This window comes from Falco cherrug, chromosome 9, assembly GCF_023634085.1.
Source record: "Falco cherrug isolate bFalChe1 chromosome 9, bFalChe1.pri, whole genome shotgun sequence".
Classification (NCBI taxonomy): domain Eukaryota; kingdom Metazoa; phylum Chordata; class Aves; order Falconiformes; family Falconidae; genus Falco; species Falco cherrug.
This window is the reverse complement of record NC_073705.1, coordinates 33,514,830-33,539,929: the sequence shown is the minus strand read 5'-3', so window position 1 is coordinate 33,539,929 and position 25,100 is coordinate 33,514,830. Positions and strand designations below refer to the sequence as shown.

Below are 25,100 nucleotides of genomic sequence, written 5' to 3'. Positions count from 1 at the left end.
TGGACATAAATGCTTATCACAGCCCCTCTACTAGAGGTGACTAATTGATTTTGACATGAATAAGTCAGAGAGAGGCCACGTAATTATGTCTTCTGATGGATCTGAGAGGTTGCTAACCTCAGCCACTAGCCACACTAAAAGAGTACGAGCATGGGCTTGTACTGATAGACAAGTGAGAGGGGGCTCGGAGCGTCACCTCTTCCATTTGCACCACTATACACACAAAACGTTGTCTACTCATAACGTATGTGTAAGCTGGTGTAAACCCACAGCACATGAAGACAAGAAAAAGCTGGCTAACACTCACTTTGCTTCATTTAACCACTACACTGTGTGGAAGTATCTGAATCGGCATTGGTCACTTTCAAAGGCAACTTTAGAGACCAGCAGTTATTTCTTCTAGTGCTGCACTGAAGGACACATCAATAAAACTATACACAAGTCTATAAAAAGATGGTCTTTAGCCAATTTTCTCTGGATACAGTGGGTTTTTTAGCCTTCTAGCTCTTTCAGCTGTTGTACTCTAATTTCTGATTTATGTCTAGCAGTCCCATGTAGGCCTCAGGTGCTGCCTGACAGTCTAAAAGCACCTCCTGTAAATGAATGACCAAAACCAAGGGGACACAATCCTGCTTCAGTATAGTCAAAGGCAAAACTTCTTGTATCAGTGGCAGGAAGATGAAGTGGGTGGGTGGGTAGGGGGACTATTTGGAAGAAGAGACTTAGCCAGAGGACCTCAGGTGCTATTTTGCAAGATATCTAGCATTCTGCTTTCAAATCTAAGCTGATCAAATGACAGGAAAGATAGGAATTTGAAGTGACATTTTCCTAGGGTGTGGGAGGGCTAACAGACTGATTTTAAGGGCTGAAAAGGGGTCCATAGCAGACAGATGAGCAAGACAGACTTGCTAATTCTTAAAGATCTTTTAGAATGAAGAGCATCTAGAAAAATGCATTTTTAGTCAGCATCCTTTCACTTGATATGAGGTGCTGGACAATGTGTTAATTACCATATCAAGTAATGTAATTTTTGAACACACTCAGGTGAGGACTTCAGCTTAGATAAAATCAGTCTGTCTATTCTGTCTCTTGACTTTCCTCTGTGGTTCCACCCCTCAAAGATTAATAACTTAAAGTAACATTGCTTTGAAGTGCCTTATATTTAAGAGTAGCTGAGCGATGAATTTGTGTCTTTATATCTTTGACACAAGAGTTCAGAAACTTCATCAAAAGGGACTGAAAATCCACTGAAGAGTAAAAGTAAATTTAAACATAAATAATATCTACAAATGCTTTTTTAGTATCAAGTATTCTAAATACCCTAAGAAAAGTTCTTGCAGCCTATGTCAGGCATTGCTGTGCAGTAAATCAAACTTGAATACAAAATCAGGGGGATTAAAAATAGGGCCAATACTATCATTTGGATTGAGCTATAGTTTTGAAATCATCACTGATAATTCCAAAATAAATTTACAGAATTTACAGTCTTTCCCAAGCCTAACAGCACATTGATGTGACATGACGAAGGCAGAACAATATCTGAAGTCACAGGTGGAGAAGGAATGGATGCACTAGCATCAGTCTCACTGCCTCTGACTTTCCTGAGTTGTGGTGGCAAGGACCGTGTTTCGTATGAACCTGAACCAGGGCCAGAATCACCTCTCTGCATTGTGTAGGAGGTATCTCCAGGAAGATACTTAACTGATCTCCTTTATGCACTTAAATATTATATAATTATAAATGTGAATCTAGAGATTTTTTTGAAATTTAAGATTATCCTACTATAGGTACAGATTAAATATTTGAGGTACAAAATAAATTCTGAATTGAAATGGGAAGATAGGGCTTGCTTTTTATAGAGACACAAGTTTATCGCATGGTACATATGTATATTAAACTGATTCTGGGTCGCTATGGAGAGTTTGAGATCAGTGAAATAATTTTGCCCCACTTAAGAGTGTCTACACTTAAATATTCTTAAATGAACAATTTTCACATGAGGATCACAATCTTTTGTTGCTCCAGGCTGCATGTTGTTTGCTTCTTTAAAAAAAAATCCAAACCCTTTAATCTGGAATACTGTATGGAGATTTTGAGATGTGTTGGTCTCCAAGATAATCAGGACTAGGTACTTAGGAGATACTGAAAAAGCACTGGAAACTGGAACCAAACTGGGTGTCAGTGAGAACCTTAAACCTGTTTTGTTTTGCATCTGATTCATAGCAATCCACAAAACTGTAACATGCGATGGCCTACAGAGGAAAGAAGATGATCACTTCAGTCTGTAACTGCAAGCTTTGGATAGGGTCTGACTGCATCTGTTGTGTTGATGACAGTTCTGGTTTAATACTTCAGGCTATATTTTGTTTTTGAAGAACAGTACTCTTCCATAAAACAGATGAAACTTATCAAATTGTAGTATAGAAAGTATTTAGTAAGAAATAACTACTAAATGTATTGGGTTTATAGACGCTATTCATCTATTGAAATTGAAAACCTAAGTAAATTCTCAAATAGTTGATTCTCAAAAAATATTGAAATGTAGTTAAAACTGAATTAAGTGAATGTTGTTGCTATCATCAAACTGATGACTATTACTGATAATATTAGGGGAAGTACAGAAAAACTGTATTGAAAATAAATGTAATTAATATCTGAATTATAACTGTAGGAATATTTTAGAGAAATAGAAAAGGAAATAATCTGGGGAGATTAGATGCCATCACAGTGTACTTTAGACTTTTAAAAATATCTAAATTAAAGTCTGAACTTCTTGTGTATATAATGCATCTTAGGGCCAATACAGTAATCCTTTAATATATTTAAAGGCAATGCTTGATACATGCTGTCACTCATGACATGTTTTTTTACCTGGAAATATAAGCATAATAACTGGGTAAAAAGCTGGATGATTGCTAATTACTTTGCTTAAGTACAGCCTACTATATTTCAGTGCTGCTTGTCCATAAAATGCCAATACATTTTAGCTGTATGAAAAGGTGGAAGAGACTGAAAAGAGCACATTTTTTGAAAGAACTGGTTTAAAATTAACTTAAATCATAACCTGATTTATTCACATATATTCCATATGCAGATTTTATACTGTGACTCATTATACACTTGTTGTTATAATTTTGGAGAGAATACACTGCATTCCTCATACCAGAGAGATGGATTTCATTAAGTATGAAATTCAACTCTGAAATATGGGGTGGAAATTTATGGATTTATAATTTGAAGAAACTCTTAAAATGATGTTAAAAAATTCTGTTCAAATACAGTAGAGAGGCAGAGCCCAATCTGTAAACACTAACAAGTCTATAAGGGAGTTGCCATGTTGCAGAAGCATGACTTTTCCTTAGAAAGATTATACCACAGAAGTTATAGCTGTAATGATACATCCTTCATTTTACAATATTTTTTCACCCTCTAATGTAAATTTCTTTTTTTTATTTCCTTTCTTAGAAACGTGCACTTTAATCAATAGGAGAATTAACCAGACTATTGCAAAGTATTCGGCACTCAAGGGGGATAAGTTTCATTGCTGAAGTGAGCCATATTTCATTGCCAGGAAATCACAAACTTCTCATGGGTTGGGCCAGTCTTCAAAAAGTCTAATTTTTGAAGGAAGGAGTTGAAATCTGATTACCTGAACAGTGTGGTTATGTGCCGCTCTGTAATGAATTTCATGAGCTGAGGGGTAAGGGTGTTAAAGGATGTGACTTCCAAGATCTATGGACAATGTTCCTCAAAGACAAAAAATGTTACTGATGCCAAGAGAAAACAAACTCAGCATCCCACAGAATCAGACTTACAGGGCCAAATTCCAATTTCCTCTTTACTTCAAAGTAAAGACTAAGCTAAGATTTTAGCCTATACTGTCCAAGCTTCCCAAAGTCTCTCCTTAGCTTCTCAAGCAGCTGTAGTCAATGCTGTTGTGGTTTGCCTGTTGTTAATATGTTACACAGGTACTCTAGAGCTACTTTTTGAGTCCTGAAAGTGTTATTGTTAGACCTTTGTTTGCAGCGGAGAGAGATAACCAAAGCTTCTGGTCTTGATTCTGATGCTGACTGGCTCTACCACCTGAGAAAGTCTCAGTGCCTTCTTTTACCACCTCACTGAGGATGGTGCAGTTTGCTCTCATTACTGATCCACTTTAGATGTAAACAGTAAATTACCATTATTTGTATTCCTCTGGAATGTCCATCTAAAAATTTCTAAATCAGTAATGTTTACAAAGCATATGCTAAAACTTCCATAAAATAGGGCTGCTTTTATTTTAGAAACTGCAAACTGTAATCCAGGGACTTGCCTGAAAACACATTAGAGAGAAGTAGAGAAGAAATTAGGAAACCAGTTTCTTAATTGAGACTTTAGTCCCAGGTGGTAATCACTGGTAATCTTTCTACTGTTTGGAGTTCCGTGCTGTTTCCTAAATAATAGTACTCACTATAAATCCATGAATAAATAATGTACTGAAACACGTTTTCCAGAATCATGTGGAATGTGTTATACAAATGAAGACTTATCCCTGCCATAAGAGCAGTAACAATTTAGTGCCTTCTATTCCTTTTCCTTCAATAGAACGTAAAAATAGGCTAAGGTTCTCTGAATTTTTATCAGTGAAATTCTGTCATAGGTGAATGTTTCTAACTACAGAAGGCGGGAGGGTCTGAGCACTAACATACTAACATTCTGTGGACCACAGTCTGACCAACTCTATATTATAATTTTTTATACAAGCAACTAGCCTTCTAATCAGAATTAGCTAATGACCTGAGAGAAATGAAATTAGTTTTAATGTAAAAGACACCAACAGGGTAAATATTAGATACTGTTGTGCAAACTCAAGAAGGTGAATGCTTTGATACTTATTTAATTGATAAAGCAATTAAGAGAGATATGTAAGAACCTACCTGTACAAGTTGGACAGATGATGCATCCAGAATAGTCTGAAATCTTCTATATTTTTGCCCAATACTGACTGTTTAGATCATCGTAGCTGTAGATGTCACATAAAACATATTCAGGATTTGTTTGGTCTTTTGCTTCTTGGTTTTTCTTTCTTTTTCTTCCTTTCCTTCTGCTTTCTGTCTTTCTTCCTTTCTCTCTTTTTACTGCTTTGTTTATATCTTGTAACTAAGCACTGTGTGGTCTGGCAAGTGGCTAAGCAAATAAACAGTAAGGCTCCTTCTCTTGCTTGCAAGCCAAGCCTAGCAGCTCCTGGTTTGAAGTTGAGGGCAGCGTCATGTCTGCTGAGGCTGTTTGCACTCCTTCCTTTTCTTTTTTCTTTTTCTCTACCCTCCACCCTTTTTTTTTCTTTCTTTCTTTTTTTTTTTTTTTGGTAGTTCACCCACTAGGTAATAAGAGTCAGCTTTTAGGAAGTGGCTCAATATAAATCTCTGGGTCCGTCGACATATAAGAACTCAATTGGATTACCTGACGCACACGGGAGCATTAGATCTAAAACCCTGTAGACTGATGTCACTTTCAGTCCCCTGCCAATCCAGAGAGAAGCACTACACCAAAGCAGAGATTGAAGGTCTAAGGGGGTGAGTGTGTCTTTTATGAGCAGCAAAATCCTTCAGACTCAATAAACAATGAGGATAAGATTTTGGTGGGTCTGTCTGGCAGAAAAAACAACTGAAAGAAGGGAATTTCATGTTTTGTTTAATGTTGCTCAATCTGAAAAATTCTGGTTAATTATTGCAGGGTACAGCTGTGCTCAGAGCAGGGCAAAGCGAGCTCATGGGATACTGCAGGGCAACTGTAAGCTGGGCATAAGAAAGTGAAGAGAAAAAAAAACTTAGCAAAACAAAAAAAAGGAAAGTTCTATTGGACATATTCAGTAAGCTCTTCACATTAATTGTTCCTTCATTCTTCCCAGCTCTGCTACTCTTGGCATTCTATTTTATTCCTTCAATCTTCAAAACAGCTTTCTTCTGGTTTGAGCTGAATAGAAGTCCCATTGAGTCCAAAAAGTCTGAATTAATTCATTTACTTCCAAAAAAAAACCAGAACAAAAAACCTCAGAACTTATCGACATTATGTTATGAATTGCAGTGGCAAATAGCCACTTTTACAATAATGTTAGTATTTAGATAGAGCAGACAGGATTTTATTTTTAAAGACCCTCAAAAACCGGATGACAGAAAATACAGTATTATACAAAAGGCCAGAAGCTACAAGAAAATATTCATATCAAGCAACCATCTCTTTTGCTGTCCATGTCTATGGTAAACACAACTCAAGATTGTTTTACCACCAGAAGCTGAGATCGTCATTACCCTAGATCCTCATACTGTTTGATTTATCAGCTGACTCTCAGCCATGTTCTTCTTAAGGTCTTGTCCTTCCTTGGACGGTAAGACTATCTCCAGTCCTGATTCTTGTCCTCCATAATATGTTCCCATTAAATCAGGTAGAAATGTTGGTTTGATTAGCTAATCAATTTTCCTAAATGCTTTATGCTCCATTGCTTTAAGAAAAGACTCAATCATTCTTCTCATGAAAACTTGGGCCCGAGGCAAACCTGTAGTAGTTCTGCTGGTGTAAGCAACGGGTCCAGATTTGTGAAATCAAATTCTCACCCATGGTTCCTTCTCTGTTCTAAATAGTCATTGAAAACAGCTATTTTAGAAAATTACTCACATCATATTGATGTGAACCAAAGTAATATTTCAGATTCATAACCTCAAAAGAGACAGTATGAGAGCTTCAGTTGCATTCATTCTAACCACCTATTAAATCCTTACTGTGTAAAGATGACATGTATATAATTGTGGCAAATTTTATATAACTTGATCACTATGAAATAAGGTTAACAAGATGAAAGACTTTATCCCAGTGAAGGAACTGCTGCATGGAGGCTTAGGATCTCCTGTATATTCAGTCCAGATTTCTGAGAACTGGCAATGGTCAGAATCCAATTATTCTCTTACATTAATGCCTTTTTATCCCACAGAAGCTGAAGTGTGGGAAGCTCTTAAAGTTTACATAAAGGTGAGGATTATTATTTCCTTCTCAGCTGACAGTGGTACAAGCAAGCTGTCAAAACTACAACCACAGGTCAGGCATGGGGTTTCTTAAACAGAGAAGACTCACAGCGCTTTTGTTAAATTTTAACTGGTTTTAGTTCAGAGTCCCATGGAGTGGATCATAAACTGCTTGAGCTGTCAGAGGTAAATGGAGCTCACTTGAGCTTTCAGAAAATCACTCAATATCCATTTTTGTTTTAAATCTGCTCAAGTCATATAACAGGACCTAAACACTTCTGATAATGAACTTCCATGCGTCATGCCCGTGCCCACTACACATACAAATTAAAGTTTTATTTCCATAATGGTTTCTAAGCAGATTGGATTTAGTCCAGTCATCTATATTTAGTTTAGCAAAGTAGTGTAGGGTTGTGAGTCTATGCTTTTGTTCTAGTCTTTGCTGTCAGGGCTGTTTCACAGCAATATCTTAATGGGAATCAGCTGTGATTTGTGTGGGCCTGATCTCAGTTTTGAAGAAAAAGAGAAGGGGCCAATATGTAAGCAAGATGCAAAGAAAGGATGGACATTAATATAAAATTAAAAGCTGAACAAACGTATCTTAACAGTCTGTTACTGTTTAAGACATAATTCATAACTTAATAACAAAACCCCCACCAAACTGTGAATGGAGGTGTTTTGGGATTTGTTTTCAAGTTTATGTTTGAATGGGGCAGGAAGGCACCATGACTCTTACCTGCCACTTGTGACAGTAACTGGTTTTCCTTAAGAACAATAGTTGGCAAAGGCTTGATCAAACTCCAGGGAGTTTCTAAATTTTAGAAACTTCTATGAATGGATTAGATAAAATATCATTTTTAATACAATATGTTTAATTTGCTTTTGCTTCTTACACTGCTTTTGAAAAGTGATGTGAGGCAATAAAATGTGATTGGGCAAGTGGCTCATGTTTGTGATACCTGCTTGCAGCTCTGCTGATCCCATGAGTAATTCAATGAGGAGCAATATTCCTATGATACATCCTCCAATGCATCTTTATGGGATACAAGGAGAGAGGGTGTGAAGCTAGCAATTAATGATATGAAGGGCAAACTGACACTGTTTAATGCCAAATGCGCTCAGATTATAATGGAGTTACTCTCTAAATAACTGTAAGTTCAGGCCATTACTCTGAGGAAAGAGAGTGAAACTTCTTTAAATGTTTCTGGAATATGGTGATGGAATTCCATGTGTACACTCCATGTATAGTTTCATTTAAAATAGCCATTTTACTCTGCAATGACGTGGATGCTGATTGGGGAGGGGGGGTGGGGCAGGGATGGGGGGGATCTCTTTTCTCTCAAGAGAAAGCAAAAAAAAAAATATTGATTTGCTCTTCACCACCACAACAAAACCTGCATACATTCAGATATACCCATATATATCAGGTTAACACTTTATTTATAGAGTGAAAGTAATTTTTCTCTACAATAGCTGAAGTGATTAAATATTCAGAATTCCAAAATCCTAAAATGACTGTATGTAAGTGGTCACAGGGTAGTGTTCTGCAATGCAGAGATGTGTACAGGCACCAAACTAGCACAAAGAGGTACAGTTTCATCCAAGGGGAATAATTTGCTATTGCAGTTATCCTCCTTATTCTGACCAGTGTAGTTTACTGGTTAGTAGTGTGTAGTATAGACCTAATACGCACTATTAATTGTCTTCAAAATGCTTTGGTCAGTTCATAATAAAAAAACAAATCAAAAGAGATAAAGCTAAGTTATCTCTGTCCTTCTACCTACCATTTAGATCAAAGTCCCCACATTTAGATGTTTTTCAAAACTACATTCAGAAGTCATTCGGTTTTGTATGGGATCTTAATAAGGCATTTAGACAGGATGTCGGATAATTGGTGTTGACCAATTTCATTTGAAATACAGTCATTTTCTAGCTCTTTTCAGAGATAATCTATGACACATTTACTAAGATGGGGGAGGTGTTTGCATTTAGAAGTTGAAATTTTAAAACTCTGACAAGAATTGGTGCATTCCTGATAAGTCTTTTTTTAACCAGAAGGACGCAATGAGCAAATTCAGGGCTGACGTACATTGAATGCTGGTTGGAGAGAACATAGCTGAAAGTTTGCCTTTGGTATCCCCCTGAGTTCAGCACCAGAGTTGTCAGTGGTGTTGTTCAGTGTAAGGTCACCCAATTTTGGTCACTTTGAATGGTCCCATGTAACAAACCATGAACAAAGGATGGTACAGGGCTTTTCCAACTATGACCACGTTACAACAACAAGAGGGAAACAGCTGATAAAAAAGTCCCTGTGGCCTTGTTATGAATCCTGGAAATGCCTTTTGCTCTGGAATTAATCTTAGAAAGCCAAATACTTAGACTTCATTGATAAGTGTGCAAGAAGGGAGATCAGGCATGTCAGTATGTGATTTAGAAAGACAGGAGTGAGGTACAGATACAAATTAGAAGTATGTTTGGCAGATTGCTTAACTAAACCCCGCAGCTGAAAAGCTGCACACATTTACAATCAATCTTTCCCCAGTAAGGAAACCACACCAACGTGCTTGTGACTTAGGTAGAATACATTGCCACAATCCAGCCCAGTGAACCACTGTCTAATGTTGTCCTCAGATAATGCCAAACCACAAGAACTTTTCCTAAATTTGCCCGTGAAAAATTTCAATTGAATAGTAGTATAAATAAAGAACACCGAATGCTGTGTTAATGTCAGTGTATAGAAATATGAGGCACGTGATACCATAAACACTATTTTCTAATAGTTAAACTACTTTTCCCTCCACAAACAATTTCTAGTTGGCTGACTGTCTAATGATTCTACATACTTTGCTGCCTGTTTACTTGGTATACCTATTAGTATAAACTGGCTGTACATGGAATTATGGCTGCTCAGAAATAACTTTTCAGGATCAGCAAAGAAGGGGTTAATAGTATTAATGATATTTCAGAGAACAGTCTCTTGACTAGACATACAGAAATGTCGTTTTTACTGAGCTTCATATCCCTTAGCCATGAACATGGCCCTACCTTCAGGTTAACATTTATAACCTGTCGCATGGTGCCCCATGGTGGCTGCTTGCCTTCTGTTACATTTGCTCAAGCTAGCAAGTGCTCAATTCATTTTGGTTACTACTGAAAAAAAATATCTACCCCAGTTCATCATTACTTGCTAATAGTCAGAATTAAAGTGTGAAACAACATTTGGCAACTACTGTTTCTAGTTCCATTAAAAGAGGTCCCTCCAGCTAGTAACTTGAAGTTAATTTCATACTGCTTTTCAAGACATAATTACATTAAAAAATCTACCTGTTACAATGTTCTTTTATTAACTTCTTTTTTTCTATTTCATTATTAGAATTAAACATTGTAACATCAGCTGTATTTATCAACAAGTAGAATGTGTGATTCTTGCTTCATTTTTCTTTGTACACTTTTTTAGGCTGTATTATGTCAGTTAATATGGGTTTGGTTGTAATTAGTTTCTAGCAAATTTCCATTTAACTTTCTTATGTGAAATGCAGCTTCTGTGCCACAACTAATGGCAAAAAAAATGTTTAAGAAAAGATACTATTACCAAACATCTTTATTTCACGTAAACATTTGTATCACTTCTGAAATTTGCTAAAATGTTTCAAAGTCTGGGTTTTCTTTCCATATCTATCTCCCTTAGCAAACAATATTTATTAACCTATTTTCATAAGAGGAAATGGATGTTGATCCTGGTTGTGTCTTGTCAAGCCTTAATGTGGAAAAACTGGGCCCTCTGAATACCCACAGTTCCTGTTGGTCTCTTCTTGATGAAATAATTAGTGAGGTTTGTTAATTTGCTTAATTTCCAGAAGACAGCTTTCACTGCTGCAAGCTACCTAGGTGCCTATGTGACGATGATCTATAAATGTCTAAAAGAAATAAGTGATAGGATTACAGTGGCTGCATGCTTGCACAGGTGGCTGAGCATAAGAAGTCCCATGAAATTAAATTTTTGGCAATGCAATCTATTGAAGATTGCTTAAGAAAGGATGCTGTTTGGCACAGGATCAAATGCTTTGCACAAGTCCAGGTAAATGACATCAGTTGTTCTTCCCTTATCCACCATCACTGTAACCTTGTCATAGAAGGCCACCACATTTGTCAGGTGTGATTTGGCCTTAGTAAAGCCATGCTGGCTGTCACCAGTCATCTCCATATTTTCCACGTGCCTTAGCGTAGTTTCCAGGAGGATCTGCTCCATGATCTTGCGGGGCACAGAGGTGAGACTGACTGGCCTGTAGTTCCCTTTTTTCCCTTTTTAAAAACAGGGGTTATGTTTCCCTTTTCTAGTCAGTGGGAACTTCACTGGACTGCCATAGCTTTTCAGATATGATGGACAATGGCTTAGCAACTTCCGTCAGGACCCACAGACACATTTCATCAGGTCCCATGGACTTGTGTACCTTCAGGTTCCTTAGATGGTCTCAAACCTCATCTTCTCCTACAGTGGGTGGTTCTTCATTCTCCCAGTCCTCGCTTTTGCCTTCTGTGACTTTGGTAGTATGGCTTGAGCACCTGCCAATGAAGACTGAGGCAAAAAAGTCATTGAGTACCTCATCCTTCTCCATATCCCCCGTAACCAGGTCTCCTTTTTCCTTTTGGAGAGGGCCCACATTTTCCCTAATCTTCCTTTTATCACCGATGTACCTATAGAAGCTTTTCCTGTTGCCCTTGACATCCCTGGCCAGATTTAATTCTGTCAGGGCTTTAGCTTTCCTAACCTGATCCCTGGCTGCTTAGACAATTGCTCTGTATTCCTCCCAGGCTATCTGTCCTTGTGTCCACCCTCTGTAGGTTTCCTTTCTGTGTCTGAGTTTGTGCAGAAGCTCCTTGTTCATCCGTGCAAGCCTCCTGGCATTTCTGCCTCCCTCTTTGTTGTGATGCATCGCTCCTGAGCTTAGAGGAGGTGATCCCTGAATATTAACCAGCTTTTTTGGCCCCTCTTCCCTCCAGGGCTTTACCCATGGTACTCTACCAAGCAGATCCCTGAAGAGGCCAAAGTTTTCTCTCCTGAAGTCCAGGGCAGTGATCTTGCTTTTTGCCCTCCTCAATGCCCTAAGGATCTTGAACTCCACTGTTTCATGGTCACTGCAGCCAAGGCTACCCTTGAGCTTCACATTCCCACCAGCACTTCCTTGTTGATGAGTACAGGGTCCAGCCTAGCATCTCTCCTCTTTGGCTCCTTGGAAGTTATCATCAATGCATCCCAGGAACTTCCTGGATTGCTTACGCCCTGCTGTGTTTTCCCTCCAATAGATATGGGGGTGATTGAAGTTCCCCATGATGACCAGGGCTTGTGAATGTAAGGCTGCTCCAATCTGTCTATAGAGGACCTCATCTGCTTGGTCTTCTTGGTTGGATGACCTGTAGCAGAAACTCACTATAATGTCACCTGTCCCTGCCCTCCCTTTAATCCTGACCTATAAGCTCTTGGTCAGCTCCTCATCTGTCCACAGGCAGAGCTCCATGCATTCCAGCTGGTCATTGACATAGAAGGTGACACCCTCTCCTCATTTCCCCTGCCTGTTCTTCCTAAAGAGTCTGTATCCTTCCAGTCCAACAGTCCAGTCATAGGAACCATCCCACCAAATCTCTCTATAAGATTCCAATAAGATCGTAGCCGCAAGGCGTGCACGTCTGTAACTCCTCACGTTTATTCCCCATGCTATGTACATTTGTATAGAGGCATTTAAGTTGGGCCCCCCATGAAGATGACTTACTGGCTGGAGTGCCTGGAATTCCTTTGTGCTGCTCTTCAGGTGCTCTCCTGGTGACCTGTGATCCTTCTCCACGCTCTGGGCATCTACTGCTGGCACTGGCATCAAACTGGTAGGAGTGGGATGGATTCAGGTTCCCCTCCCCCAGTAACTTTAGTTTAAATCCCTCTTCACCATCTTGGCAAGCCTATGACCGAAGAAGCTCTTTCCCTTCTCTGACAGATGGACCCCATCTGCCCACAGTAGACCGGTTTCTCTGCCGAACCCCTGGCAGTGGCACCAGTCCCAAAACCATTTGTTGATTCACCAGATTCAACTGGCCCTTTCAAACACCTTCCCTTTGCCTGGGAGGACTGATGAAAAAACTACTTACAGTCCAGAGTCCCTTACTGCCATTCCCAGGGCTCTGTTATCCTTCTTGATACTCCTCGGACGGCTCCTAGCTGTATCACTGGTGCCCATGTGAAACAACAGCAGCGAACTGTATGAGGCTTGGTAGTCTCTTGGTGCCGTCCCTGATGCAAGCACCCAGTAAGCAGCACAGCTATCTAAAGAGTGCATCATTGCGCCGGTGGTTATACGGGGGGCAGATCGGGCTGCCTTAGCTCCAGCACCTCTCCTGACGTGACAGGTCTTTCCTCTTCAGTCTGCAGAGCAGCAAAGCAGTTCTGCAAGGGCACATGCCTAGAATACCTTGTTTCTATTTTCAGCTTGTCTAAAAATGACTGTAGGCATAATGGGATATTTACTTGAAAAACAGCTATTGTGGTTTAAGCAGTTGCCACCTTGTGTCTATAGTCTATAGACTACAGTCCCCCTCAGCTGAAGCATATTGAGTTACTATGTGTATTATGCTACTCCATTTTGGTGCAAAAATAGATCATTATTCTTTACTATGGATGTTTTGTGGGCAAAAATGACTACTCCATATAGCTTTGGGCCTGTTATTTTGTATTATAGTTTCTAATTTTTGACATTTTGAGTTTTGTACATCAAAGTTTGGGTCAAATACTCAGATCTGTTGCCTTGACTCCAAAGATTTCAGCCTGAAGTGTTTGCTTTGCAGTTTATAAACATCAATATGTTAAAACCATGTTTACTACTGAGAGTGTGGCAATTGATAGAACCTTAATGAAAATATAAAAATATTATAAAACTACATTTGTAATGCAATTTCATGATTGCTCAACCCAGACGTTTTAATATAATTTTCAGAAACATACGTTTATACCAATATATGGAAGTAAGAAAGCTTGCAGTATTTTGGCATAATTCACATTTTACTGCACTTTTAAAATAAAAGTATCTTTTAAACACTCAACAGCTGCTTATTTTAAGGAGCAGTCCAAATCCAAGACTAATGCTATATGGACAACAAAACCGAGGAGGTAACAGAATGATTAACAATTACGTGTAAGCAGAGAATGATTTTCATGTTCTAGATTGTTCATTAATTAATTTTGGAGTTTCTATTATTAAATAAAACTGCTCATCAGATTCTGCTTATATATAAAATTCCGTGTTTATTTTGGAAAGGAAAATTCAAGTTCTGAGGTTGGTGGTTCCCATTATTTTGCCAACAGACCCTTACCAGCTTTCAGGCTTTCTCATGGGCCACTACACACCTTTATTGTCAAACCTGTCATCGAAAATCCTGCCAAGTTATATCATTCTGTGGCCTCAGCAGGGCCACAGCCTGAGAGCCCTTGCTGCAAAGACCTTGGCCCCTGCCCAGCAGCAATGCTTCCTTGTGTAGTCTTCTCTCTTCATATTTTTCTGCAGAACTATTTTTTCCCTCTTCTGCTACTGATACTCTACGAACAAATATGAATCTCCTGTATGCTTGCGTGTATGTTCTGTTGTACTGTAACCATACTCTTTGCTCTCTACTGTATCCTTCTAATCTGTTAAGAGTCCAGAGAAAAATGCTGGGTTTGTTGAATTCCATTGCAAAATACCCGTTTACTTTCATGGGCATCAGGTTTTGTGTTTTCTTGGACATCAGCCAGGGGAATCCAGAACACAGTTTCCGCCCAGACCTATGCAATGTATGAGTATAACCATTCTGCTTGTAAGAAAATAATTCTGCAAAGCAGTTTTGAAAACAATACTGTAGTGATGCTGAATGACACGGTCAAAGTTTTATTTTCTTACATAGGGACTTGATTTGGAAAAATTGATTATACACACGATCAAAGAAACCTTTGTCCTTACTTAGAGAGGTATTATTCCTATGTCTTGTATATTTTGCATAGTGTACAGGAACTTTAAAGCCTATTTACCATATTTTCTTTATTTTTAAAACCATTATACTGGTAAGTAGCAAATTTACAGTACGAAATGCTTAACTTCCTTTCACAGTTTTCCTTCATAAAATCTTTACATATTTTGGAGCCCCTATTAAAATATATAATGCTCTTCATCATGCTTTGCAACCACACCAGTCTGATCTTGTCTAATTTCTGCATCATTATTTCTGTTGCTTAGCAGCCCTACATGCAAGATGGCAATAGATGCTGATGGTGTACAAGGTTGTGAGGACTAGTTTTAAAGAGTCACTTAGAAATACATATCCGTTTAAAAGTGTCAACTTTGTAAACTATAAAATCTTAATGAGAATTTGATTATGCCCTGAAAAAGAAACGTGACAAACCTGGAGCCTAAGCAAAACACCATTTTATACTGTAAAGGAACTATGGTCCTTTTTCGCTTGCAAATCTCAATGCAGTCTTACTTCACATGAGGTGATCAGGAACAGTAACTCTCCCCAAAAGATCAAGGAGTAACCTCAGTGACCTCTAAGGCCATGGGTCTGGCTGCAAATAACTGAACTGCCTGAACATGATGTCACCTCACCTGTTTCTTGCTGTGCAGAGGAGACCAGAGGTTAACACCGGAAGTCAGTTTGCCAGTAGAAAGGAACATCTGAAGGTGCAATGACGTGCATGAGCCAAAATCAGCAGGGCTAGTTTAATCTGCTGGTGAAGATGAATATGACCTACCCAGATTAAATTTTGCCTGCAATGTATTGTGGAGATTCATATTGTACCTTCTGCCAGCTGAACTTTGCCTTTGGCACACATAAACATAGAAGGGAACACAATGTCTGGCTTTGGTTGAGCATACCACAACAAGAAAAGGCCTCAAAGCAGAAAACTGGCTAATTCAGTTTTGGGGCTGTCCCAGAACTGGAATATTCTGAAGCACCACCTTTACCATGTAAAAATACATGCTTGTTTAGCCATGCAGGTGGCTAAAATCTGCTAGCAGCAACAATCTCAGTGTAATCTTTGGCATATTCCAAAATGTGACATAGGCCACTCAATTGTTTGACAATGAATTAAATGAGGAATGTCCATTTTTAGAGTGTCCTGTGCCTAACTAGCAGATTTTATTTATTTTTAAATACTGCTTATAAGGCATTTTTTGTACTGTGTACTAAAATTATACAAAGGGTTGCTTCAACGATATTGACACGGCTTCAAGGTGCCGAGAGGCCTCCTTTCGTCTTTAAGCAGGACATTCCTGGGGAAAAGAGAAAAAGAAAGGACGATAATATATGCCAAACAAAATATTGAAAACCCGAGGAGAGAGTACCCGATGTCAGGTGCCACGAGCCAAAGGCAATTGTAAATAAATACCTCAGAATCCCACAAAGAAGCACTCAAGATTTAGAGGAAACCCAGCGCCAGAGCAGATACAGAACAAGAAAACGTTACAGCACTCCAGACACCCAATAATGAGATAAAGCGCTGCCTCGCCGGGCACGCAGCGGGGGGCCTGGGGCTGCCAGGGCCGGGGGCGATGGCTGGGAGCCGCAGAAAAACCGATGCCAGAGCGTGAGGGGTGGGTGCCAGGGCACTGGAGAGCGTGATGGCAAAGGCCTGAGGGTCGGCAATGCTTTACGAAAGCCCCAGCAGGAAGGGAGGCCTGGTGAGGGGATGTCATTCGGGAAAGGCACAGCTCCAGGCGACAGGATTCGGGGCCGGCAGAGCGAAGCCGTGCCGGCAGGGTCGCGCCCCGCAGCTCCGCAGCGCCCGAGCCGGGGCGAGGCGGCGGAGGGGCAGCGCCGGCGCGGAGCTGAGGGCAGGGGGCGGCGGCGCGCGCGGGGCGGGGGCGGGGCGAGCGGAGGGGGAGGGCAGCCGCAGCCGCGGCGGGCGGGCGGAGCGCGGTGCGTGTGCGCGGTCCGGCCCCGGCTCATTACTCAGCGGCCGAGGCAGGAGGCGGCGGCGGGAGGTGGTGAGCGCGGAGCGGGCGGCTGCGGCCCCGCCGGGGCGGCGGTGGGCGGTGGGGCCGGGCCGGTGCGCGGGCGAGCGGCCGCACCGCGGGGGCCGGGCCTGGGCCCGGGCGTTTTGTTTACGTTTCGGCGGGGCAGCGGCGGGCGGGCAGGGGGCTGGGGGCGGCCCGTGCCCTCGCCCGGAGGCGGGCGGTGCGGGGCGCTCTGCTCCGGTGACCTTCCGTGGCTGCTGGGGGCCTGGGGGGGGGCGGAGGGGCCTCGCCGGATAATGGCGGGGGCCTCTTTGTTGGTGTGGCAGGAGGGGCAGGAGGCTCGGCGCGGGGCTCCTCCTCCTCCTGGCAGCGGGGGCACCCGGGCAGGCCGGGCTGGCGTCTCCTTCCAGCCCGGGCGCCCGCCGGGCCTCGGGGAAGGCCGGGTCAGCGCTCGGGGCGGTGGGAGCAGCCTGCGGGCGAGCCTGCCGCCTCGGTGGGCAGCTCCCGTGACCTTGCTTCTGAAATGCCTCTTAAAGCAGAAAGCGCTCCTCTGGGGTAATGTAACTGCTCCAGACAGAGGGGCTTGGGGGAGCCCGGTAGTGGCTTTGATTATTTTGCCATTTAATTCTTACTTTTCTTGCAAGAGGAGTGAGCTGTCTCTGCAGAATTTCTTTTGATCTTTAGGGTCTCCGTGTCGCTAGCAGCATCCAGTTTTACTCCCAAAGCCTGGTTCTTTATGCCTTTCTACCTGGAGCGGTTCTGTCAAGTTTAACCTGAGCACCACTAATAACGTGCAAATACAAATCCCACTCGATCGTTTATGAGCTACAATAATGGTTTTCGAATTTCGATGTTGTATGGAACTGGCTTGTTGAAGTCTTTCAGACAATCGAAAAATCCTACACGCTTTGGCCTGTCTGACAGTGTAAACACAAAGGATGTTTTGCTTGTTCGGGGAAGGAAAGTATTACTTGCCCTAGGGCATGTGCATGTGGAATTGAGCAAGCTTACTCCTCGCAGCTGGGTTTGACTTGCAGCTGGGTTTTACTTACAGGTGTGGGGGCTTAACCAATGATGGTCTCGCCGGCCACACAAGACCTGGTCTCGCTTCTGGAGATGGCAGCAAGTGCACCTCTAGGGCAGAGTGTATATGACATGCATCTTTATGTATTTGCAGGTATAATGGCTTAAACTGCCGCGTGAAGAGAAACTGGGCCAAACCTAGTTAAGGATACTGTCAAAGTGAGTTCACTGACTGAACTGAGCATTCCTTGTATATAACGAAGGGAAACTCAATTCTTCTAATAGTAGTTATAAAAAATATGTTGGATTTCAAATAGTCCCCTGCTTTGATCTCATTCTGTGGGGGCAGCCATCTTGTCTTTTTTTCCCCACTTGGTTCAAAGATGTGTAACATAGACTAGTTGGATAGCAGGATGCAGGTATGGAGCTCTGCGGAAGACGTGATGCTGGTTCAGGGACTAGACATTGCAGGCTGCCTGTCAGATCTCAATAGTTTTCAGGGCCAGCTGTGCAAAGTTTTTATGGGAGAAGGGAGAAAGAGAGAAACATTTGCTGAATGAGACTAATCCAGAGTTGCAGAGGGTGTACGATGTTGTTTTGTCATCACTTTGAAAAAGGAATTTTGATGGTGTCTTCCAGTGCAGAAGTTCCCAAGCTTTTTGGACCGTTAGCTTGTATAAGCATTCAAAGTAATCTTGTGGGCTGCCATATACTTCATGGAGACTTTTAGTCAGAAACAGTAGTAAGATGTTCTAATATGGTTCTGAGTCCTGTGGTTTTGGACTGCTTATTCTAGACAGGTGTAGAGTTGCCTTTTGTATGTGCCTTTTGTGTCCTAACTTTTAACCTCGCTCTTTAGGCACCAAGGCCTTTACTGGCTTTATGGGTGAACAGGTATAACCTCCTTTGCAAAGGTTTTAGGTAAACTTGTTATATTGGTGATTGTTATGCAAATATTAGGCAATAAACAAGTGTTTGGAGACTTTAACAACCGAATTTATTTTCTGCCTGCTACTTACCTGAAATGATGTGTTTATTTCATGGTTTGTTTGTTTTTTTATTTTTTAGGCCATGAGCTAATGGGGTAGTAATTGAGATTATAATGCTACCTGGTTATTTGTTCACTGTATATGTGGGTTTGGTTTCTTTTTCATCCTTCCTCTAAGGCCTTCATTGTTTGAATGCTTATTATTTAAAAGGTGCTTGGAAAGTACATGCCCAATTCATCATCTCTGAGGTTTGGTCCAGTATTCTGGACTAATATAACTGTCCTCCTTGATAGTTCTGCTGAAAATTATGGTGTGCTATTTCTTAAACTTAATTTCTCACCCACCTCCCTTGGGGAAAAAAGTACTGTATGTATGTGTAGTATGTTCATTGCTGAAAATTAGTCTAATCTGTGGGGTTTTTTTAATAAAGGCTAAATGTATTTTATTGCTGTGTTTCCTTTAAAACACCCCTTAGTCCTTAATTCAAAACCTGCAGAAGTAGGCATCTGTTTGTTACAGAAGGATCTCTTGGCTTTTGAAAGGTCTTAAAAAGTCCAGTTGAGACTACTTATGCTGTTTACCTGCTGTGAAATTCACCACAGTTTGGACATGGATGCTGAAAAACAATTCTTGCTTTGATTTAAGCATCTGAATGTGTAGTTTTCAAATCTTTTAGGAATCCCCTTATTTAAATGGAGATGGAAATTCACCTTTAAATTGAATAAAGGCCCTTTGGGGCTATCCTCATGAAAAGGTGAGCTAAACTTGGAGGCATTCATTGCTCCATTACAAAGTATATTTGTATGAAAATGCAGCAATAGTCACTTTTATTTGCATATATTCTTTTTGACAGTGACTGTAGTGTCAGCAGAAGATGCCTGGTTGATACAGTCCTTGAGTTTTCAGAGCAATTGTAGGTGTTTATATTTCTATAACATCACAGCATAGTTTCAAGTTCTGTGGCTACCCTGCTTAAGCAGTTTGTTACCTGCTGTTCTTTCTTGCCAGCTGCTGTGTGGCAAGATAGATCAAGGAGCTAACTGATCTAGCTGAAAAAAATCTTTCAATTAGACTATGTTTCAGCCTGGTTAATTCCCTTATGTGTCTGAACAAACAGCACGGCCCTTGCAAAGTTGGAAGACAAGAGGCTGCTTAGGTGGGGATTGCTATCAGTCATGCATATGCACAAAGGTTTTTACAGATCAAGTAGTGGTTGCTGGAAGACTGAAGTGATGGAAGTGGACAAACATCTTTTTTGTTGAGAAGTGCTTGTTTAAAGATCCATTTGTGGGCTTGGTCTTCTGCTGCAGTTACTGAAAAGCATTCTGATAGACGTATTTTGGTTTCTTGAATGCATTGTAGAGTGCAAAATGAATGGGGAATGAGTATGTGTTTGGTAATAAATGTTCATCCAGAAGTTATGAGTCGGTAACTTTGCGTGGATGGACATCTTCTGCACGTAGCTGTATTAATTGTTTCAGAGCGTATGTGTAGTATCAATAGGGGCCCTTAAATCAAACAATCTGGAAGTTTTTGGACTGAGGCAGAAGATGCATCCTCGCAGTGCTGATAACTATGTTTTCAGCTTTCTTTAAATACTGTGTTTGTGAATAGGAAAATATTAACAATTTTAGGACTTCATTTTTGCAGGTTGGAATGCAAATCTCACTTATCTTTTGTGGCACTTCAAAAATATGTAACATTTATCTTTTGGGTTAATCTGCTTGGTGTAGGGGCAGCTTCTAATTCAGTGTTCAAAACTTTCCTTACTATAGCTTTTCCCAGCTTATTGTATCTCAGTAATACATGAAGTCTTCAGGAAAAAAACAACACTTGAACATACCCTACTCTCTGTCAACTCTTACTCAAAATGTGGGACTGCAGATGTAGGTCACTGAGTATTTTCCCAAGTTGTTTGTATTTATCAAATATTTAGTGGAATTTGATTAGTACTGTTCATCTGTACAAGTTTGTCCTGTGGCAAAACTGTAGCTTTCTTAGTGAATGGTGATGTTTTTAAGAAGTGTGCTATCTTAGAAGAATTTGAAGATGATGCTGAGAAACTCATGATGACTTGGTGATGGGTGGTATGTATTGCCAATAAATAACACTTGAAATTTATGGGTAGTAAATAGCAGTAAGTGTAGCTATGCATGATATAGCCTTGCATTAAAGGGAATAGTTACTTGAATTGGAAGAATTAAGTCAGAAAACAAAACCAATTAGAATTGCTTCACACTTCTAAAATATTGTTTAAGATTTCCTTGATGTGTGAGCTCAAGGAACACACCAAGCACAGAGTAGCAAGCCTCCTTTTGTGAGCCGGAAGACTCTTCCGTTCTGTGTAGCATGAGGAACCCTCCAGCTTATCATACAGCCAACAGTGAATAGAAGTTTGCTTCTGCTATAGATACTACAAAGCCTTTGGGTGAGAAGTCTTCTAAGAGACTGGAGCTGACTGCATCAAATTGTGAGATCCATTAACGATGTTGAGTCATATCAGCGTGGAGAACTGTCTAACCAGCTGTTTATATAGTACTGTTACCTTGAAGATTATTTATTTTGTAAGGTTTTTCTAAGGCCTCCATTTTTCTTTGATTTATGTGTGAGGAGATAATAATCTTGGTGTACCAAACTTAAAATTAATAGCAACACACTTCTTAACTTTAGATACTTTTTTCAAGTGATTAAAACCTAATCCTTTTCTGTATGAATTGATTGTCTGTAAGCTTGATACTGAAATATACTTCATAGTTGTTGTCCATGTTGTTAAATGCTGGTTATATGTGAATAAATGGGATGCTTATTAATCATTCTCGGTTGGATATTGTAGACTAATGCTAAAATGATGACTGGCAGAAAATATACTTTAATGATATTTGTGTTGCAAGCAAATAGTGTATATGTGCTAATACGTGTGTACAGTTAAAGGGCAGATGTTAATGCTACAGTGCTTCTGGAAAGCCTATAAACTAATTATTGATTTTGAATATTAAAAAAACCAACCAACCAAAACCCAACTCTGATAACCTTCCATTACTTGATTGTGTTGACATTATACCAAGCTTTCTTTTCAACTATAGATCTTAAAAGCATGCAGGAAAATGTCTTAACCTAATATTTATTCTTTTAACTACAAACTATGGCTAAAATGTGTGTTAGCATCTTTGTAGTCTGTGTCCATTCAAACATCTACCTTGTAGTTTAGTCTGCTGAACAAAACCTGAAATGTCTTTGGTCTGATGTTTTCATTGTTGTGAAAATAAGAAAATTAACATTATGTATCATGTTTCTTACTGTGATCTCAAAGTCATGGAAATGCCCAGCTCTGTAAGTGTGTCTGTCCCTATGCATGTAGGTGCATAAACTGAAAATGGTTCTGCTGCTGGTGGTTGCTGGGAGCTGCTGGCTGGGCAGCAACTCTTCCAGAAGGGGACCTGGGGCTCCTAATGAATGAGAAGCTGACCAGGAGCCAGTAGTGTGACTCCGGCCCTCAAGGCTAATTACTTAGGGGGCTGCATTAGAAAGCCTGGCCAAGAGGTACAGGGAAGGAACTGTTCCCATCTGTGGGGCAGCTGTGAAGCTCCAGCTGCAGTGCTGACCAGTAAACCACACATGCATCCTGTGAGAGACAGACAAATGAGGGAGTCCAGCACTGAGTTGCTCAGATAGTTGGGGGCTGGAACATCTGAGGGTAGAGGTGGGACTGGGTTTGCAGCCCGAGGAAGAGAAGGCTAAGGGAGAATGTAATTGTGGTATTTAACTATCTTTAAGCAAGGGCTTATAGAGATGATGGAACCACTCTTTTCCCCTCAGAAGTGTAAAGATGAGTGAATGGTCACAAGATATAAGAATGGAACTTTCAGTAGGACATGAAAGGAGTGTGTTGATGCATGGCAGTGGGTGAGGGCTTCACCAAGTCTGGAGAGGCCACAGAATCTCTGTCGATGGAGACTTAGGACTGGACAAGGTCCAGAGCAGCTTGATAGGAATACAGGTTTGAAGTTCTACTTGTTCTGAGCAGGTGGATGATCTCCAGAGGTTGTTTTCAAGCCATAGTATGATTCTACTATTTACAGATATATTATTTTTTTAATTGTTTTTAAAGTAGCTTGAGGAAGTTAGCAAAACAAAGGCACAGTGGTATAGATAAACAAGGCTGCTCAGAACTGTGGTGGAAATTGTGGAGGGAAGAGTAATGAAATGTGATAAGCATCTTGAAGTCTACTGGTGGCAATACTGGCATTTCTCTGCCCTGCATGGAACTTTCCAGCTGAGTAGGCCAGAAGTGCTTGCAGGCTAGCATAAAGGACAAAAAAAAGATGATGGTACCTATCATGCCTGTGATAAACATAAAACCCCATCTCCAAAGGAACAGCCTGCAGTGAAAAGCAGCCTAGTAGCCAGCTGAAGTTTGTCCAGGTCTTGCTTTCTGTAGTGGAGGAGCACGTTGGCTGCGGCAAGGCTTTGATCTTCCCGCTGGATGGATGACTGTTCCCTACACTTAGCTGGAGCATGGTTACTCCAGGAAGTAGCTTCATGGAGGAAACCAGCTCTGATTTCCAGTTGGTCACAGTAGCGGTTCATGACTGTTAGAGAGGTGGTAGGGCTGGCAGATGGGAGAAAGAGCAAGCCATGGCACATCCATACATCTTTCTGTGCTCATGTCCTTAATGCTTGTGCTGCCTTGAGAAGACGGCATCCTGCAGCTCATTTGCTTCTGTTAATTCTTACATACTTCTCCATTTAGTAAAGTTAACCAGAAATCTTAGGGAAAGGGTGGTGAGCAGAATACAAAGTTACAACCCGGAGTGACTGTTTTGTCTTAGCCAAGCCGCTGGCCTGGGCTTTGAACATGCAGGTAGTTAAGTATGTGATTACAGGTACTCATGTGTGACAGTTGAGCTGTGGGGAAATGTGGTGTTGGGCATGGCACACCCTTGCAAGCCCTAGATGGATTCTTTAATAGCTTTAATGCCTAACACTATGTTGGAGCAAAGTTAACACTGACGATGCTTACTTGCAGGATCTTGGGTATAAAAGTACAAACATACTTTCAAGCATGTAATCCTAATTTTTAGTTATGGAAGCAGTAAAAGTGAATGCCGTGGCTGACATGTGGATCACTGTGAATCTGGAGAAATTCTTGACTGTTCGTTGTGTGAATGTTTTGGATGGTGAGAAACATCCTAGTCACCTTTGGAGTAGGAAGGACAGTAACATGATGTCCTAAAAAGCTTTATTAGAAGGGTGTGGGCTAGGTTCACTTGTTTCATTTAGTGCCAAAAGTGGATACTCAGGAGATACAGTAGCAGGAAGGTTCTTGTGCATGGCAGTGGTTCATTGAATGAGCAGCAAAGCCTTCCAACAGCAAGTGACTTTCATTTGCGCAGTTGCTGAGATGCAGAACTCCTTGTGGAATAATAGCTAGGGTTTCTTTTGCTGTTTATTAAATTGAAGCATTACAGGATTCTTGTGCTGCTTCTATGTTGAGATGGGGAGGGAAAAAAGACAGTTCAGTTTCTAGTAAGATTATGTTGGACATAAAAGGGTTTCATTAATATTAAAATGGTATTGTGGGGAAACCAGAAAATCTTGATGTGACTAGAGCTAGTTTATTCTCCCCCTCTTGTAGTTTATTTGAAATTCTTTGTTTTCTTCAGAAAATTTCTCATCGCATCTCTTCATGTGCATAGCCAGCAATGCTTCTGAAGGTTTTTTTTTTTTTTGTTCTTGTTTAAAGAATGGGAATTCTCAAAGCCTTCTTCGTTTGGAGATTTCTGTCTTAGGACTTTTTTTTGCTGGGACACAGTGTCAGGCACTACTAAAGTCTAAGAGAAATGGGACAACAGAGCAGATTGTTGACGCTGGTAATGAATCTTGTAGGTTGGTGTAGTTTCCTACAAACTATCTAGAAAGCATAGCCTTTATTTTGAAATTTGCTGCCGTCCTTCCCACCCCACTTCCAGTAAATTATTGTGCAAAGTACTATACTGCATTATGGGAGGTATCTGAAGGAATTGTCAGTGCTAAGGTTGTAATATGTTTTGGAGTTTTTTGTTCCATTCTAAAGGTCTTACTGCTGAGATATTTTCTGCCAAATATTTTAGACAGGTTTT

General features: G+C 40.7%; 2 protein-coding genes across 13 annotated transcripts in view; one reads left to right on the top strand and one right to left on the bottom strand.

The window, feature by feature from the left end:
- FRMPD2 (FERM and PDZ domain containing 2) overlaps nucleotides 1-5,545 on the bottom strand; it is a 77,495-nt gene extending 71,950 nt beyond the window's left edge. For 4 of the 6 annotated variants that reach the window (XM_027815324.2, XM_027815326.2, XM_027815327.2 and 1 more), the window contains exon 1: nucleotides 4,917-5,545. The gene's annotated coding sequence lies outside the window, so the exon portion shown is untranslated. The remainder of the gene's footprint in view (nucleotides 1-4,916) is intronic. The other 2 variants (XM_027815328.2, XM_027815329.2) reach the window with 1 other exon arrangement.
- The window catches only part of MAPK8 (mitogen-activated protein kinase 8), a 162,546-nt gene that overhangs the window by 99,937 nt on the left and 37,509 nt on the right, over nucleotides 1-25,100 (top strand). Inside the window, exons 1-2 of one of the 7 annotated variants that reach the window (XM_055721242.1) lie at nucleotides 16,971-16,999; nucleotides 18,147-18,211. The exons of 1 other annotated variant lie outside the window; for it this stretch is intronic. The gene's annotated coding sequence lies outside the window, so the exon portion shown is untranslated. Of the gene's footprint in view, nucleotides 1-16,900; nucleotides 17,000-17,313; nucleotides 18,212-25,100 lie in introns of those variants that run through there. 5 more of the 7 variants (XM_055721240.1, XM_055721244.1, XM_027815336.2 and 2 more) reach the window with 5 other exon arrangements.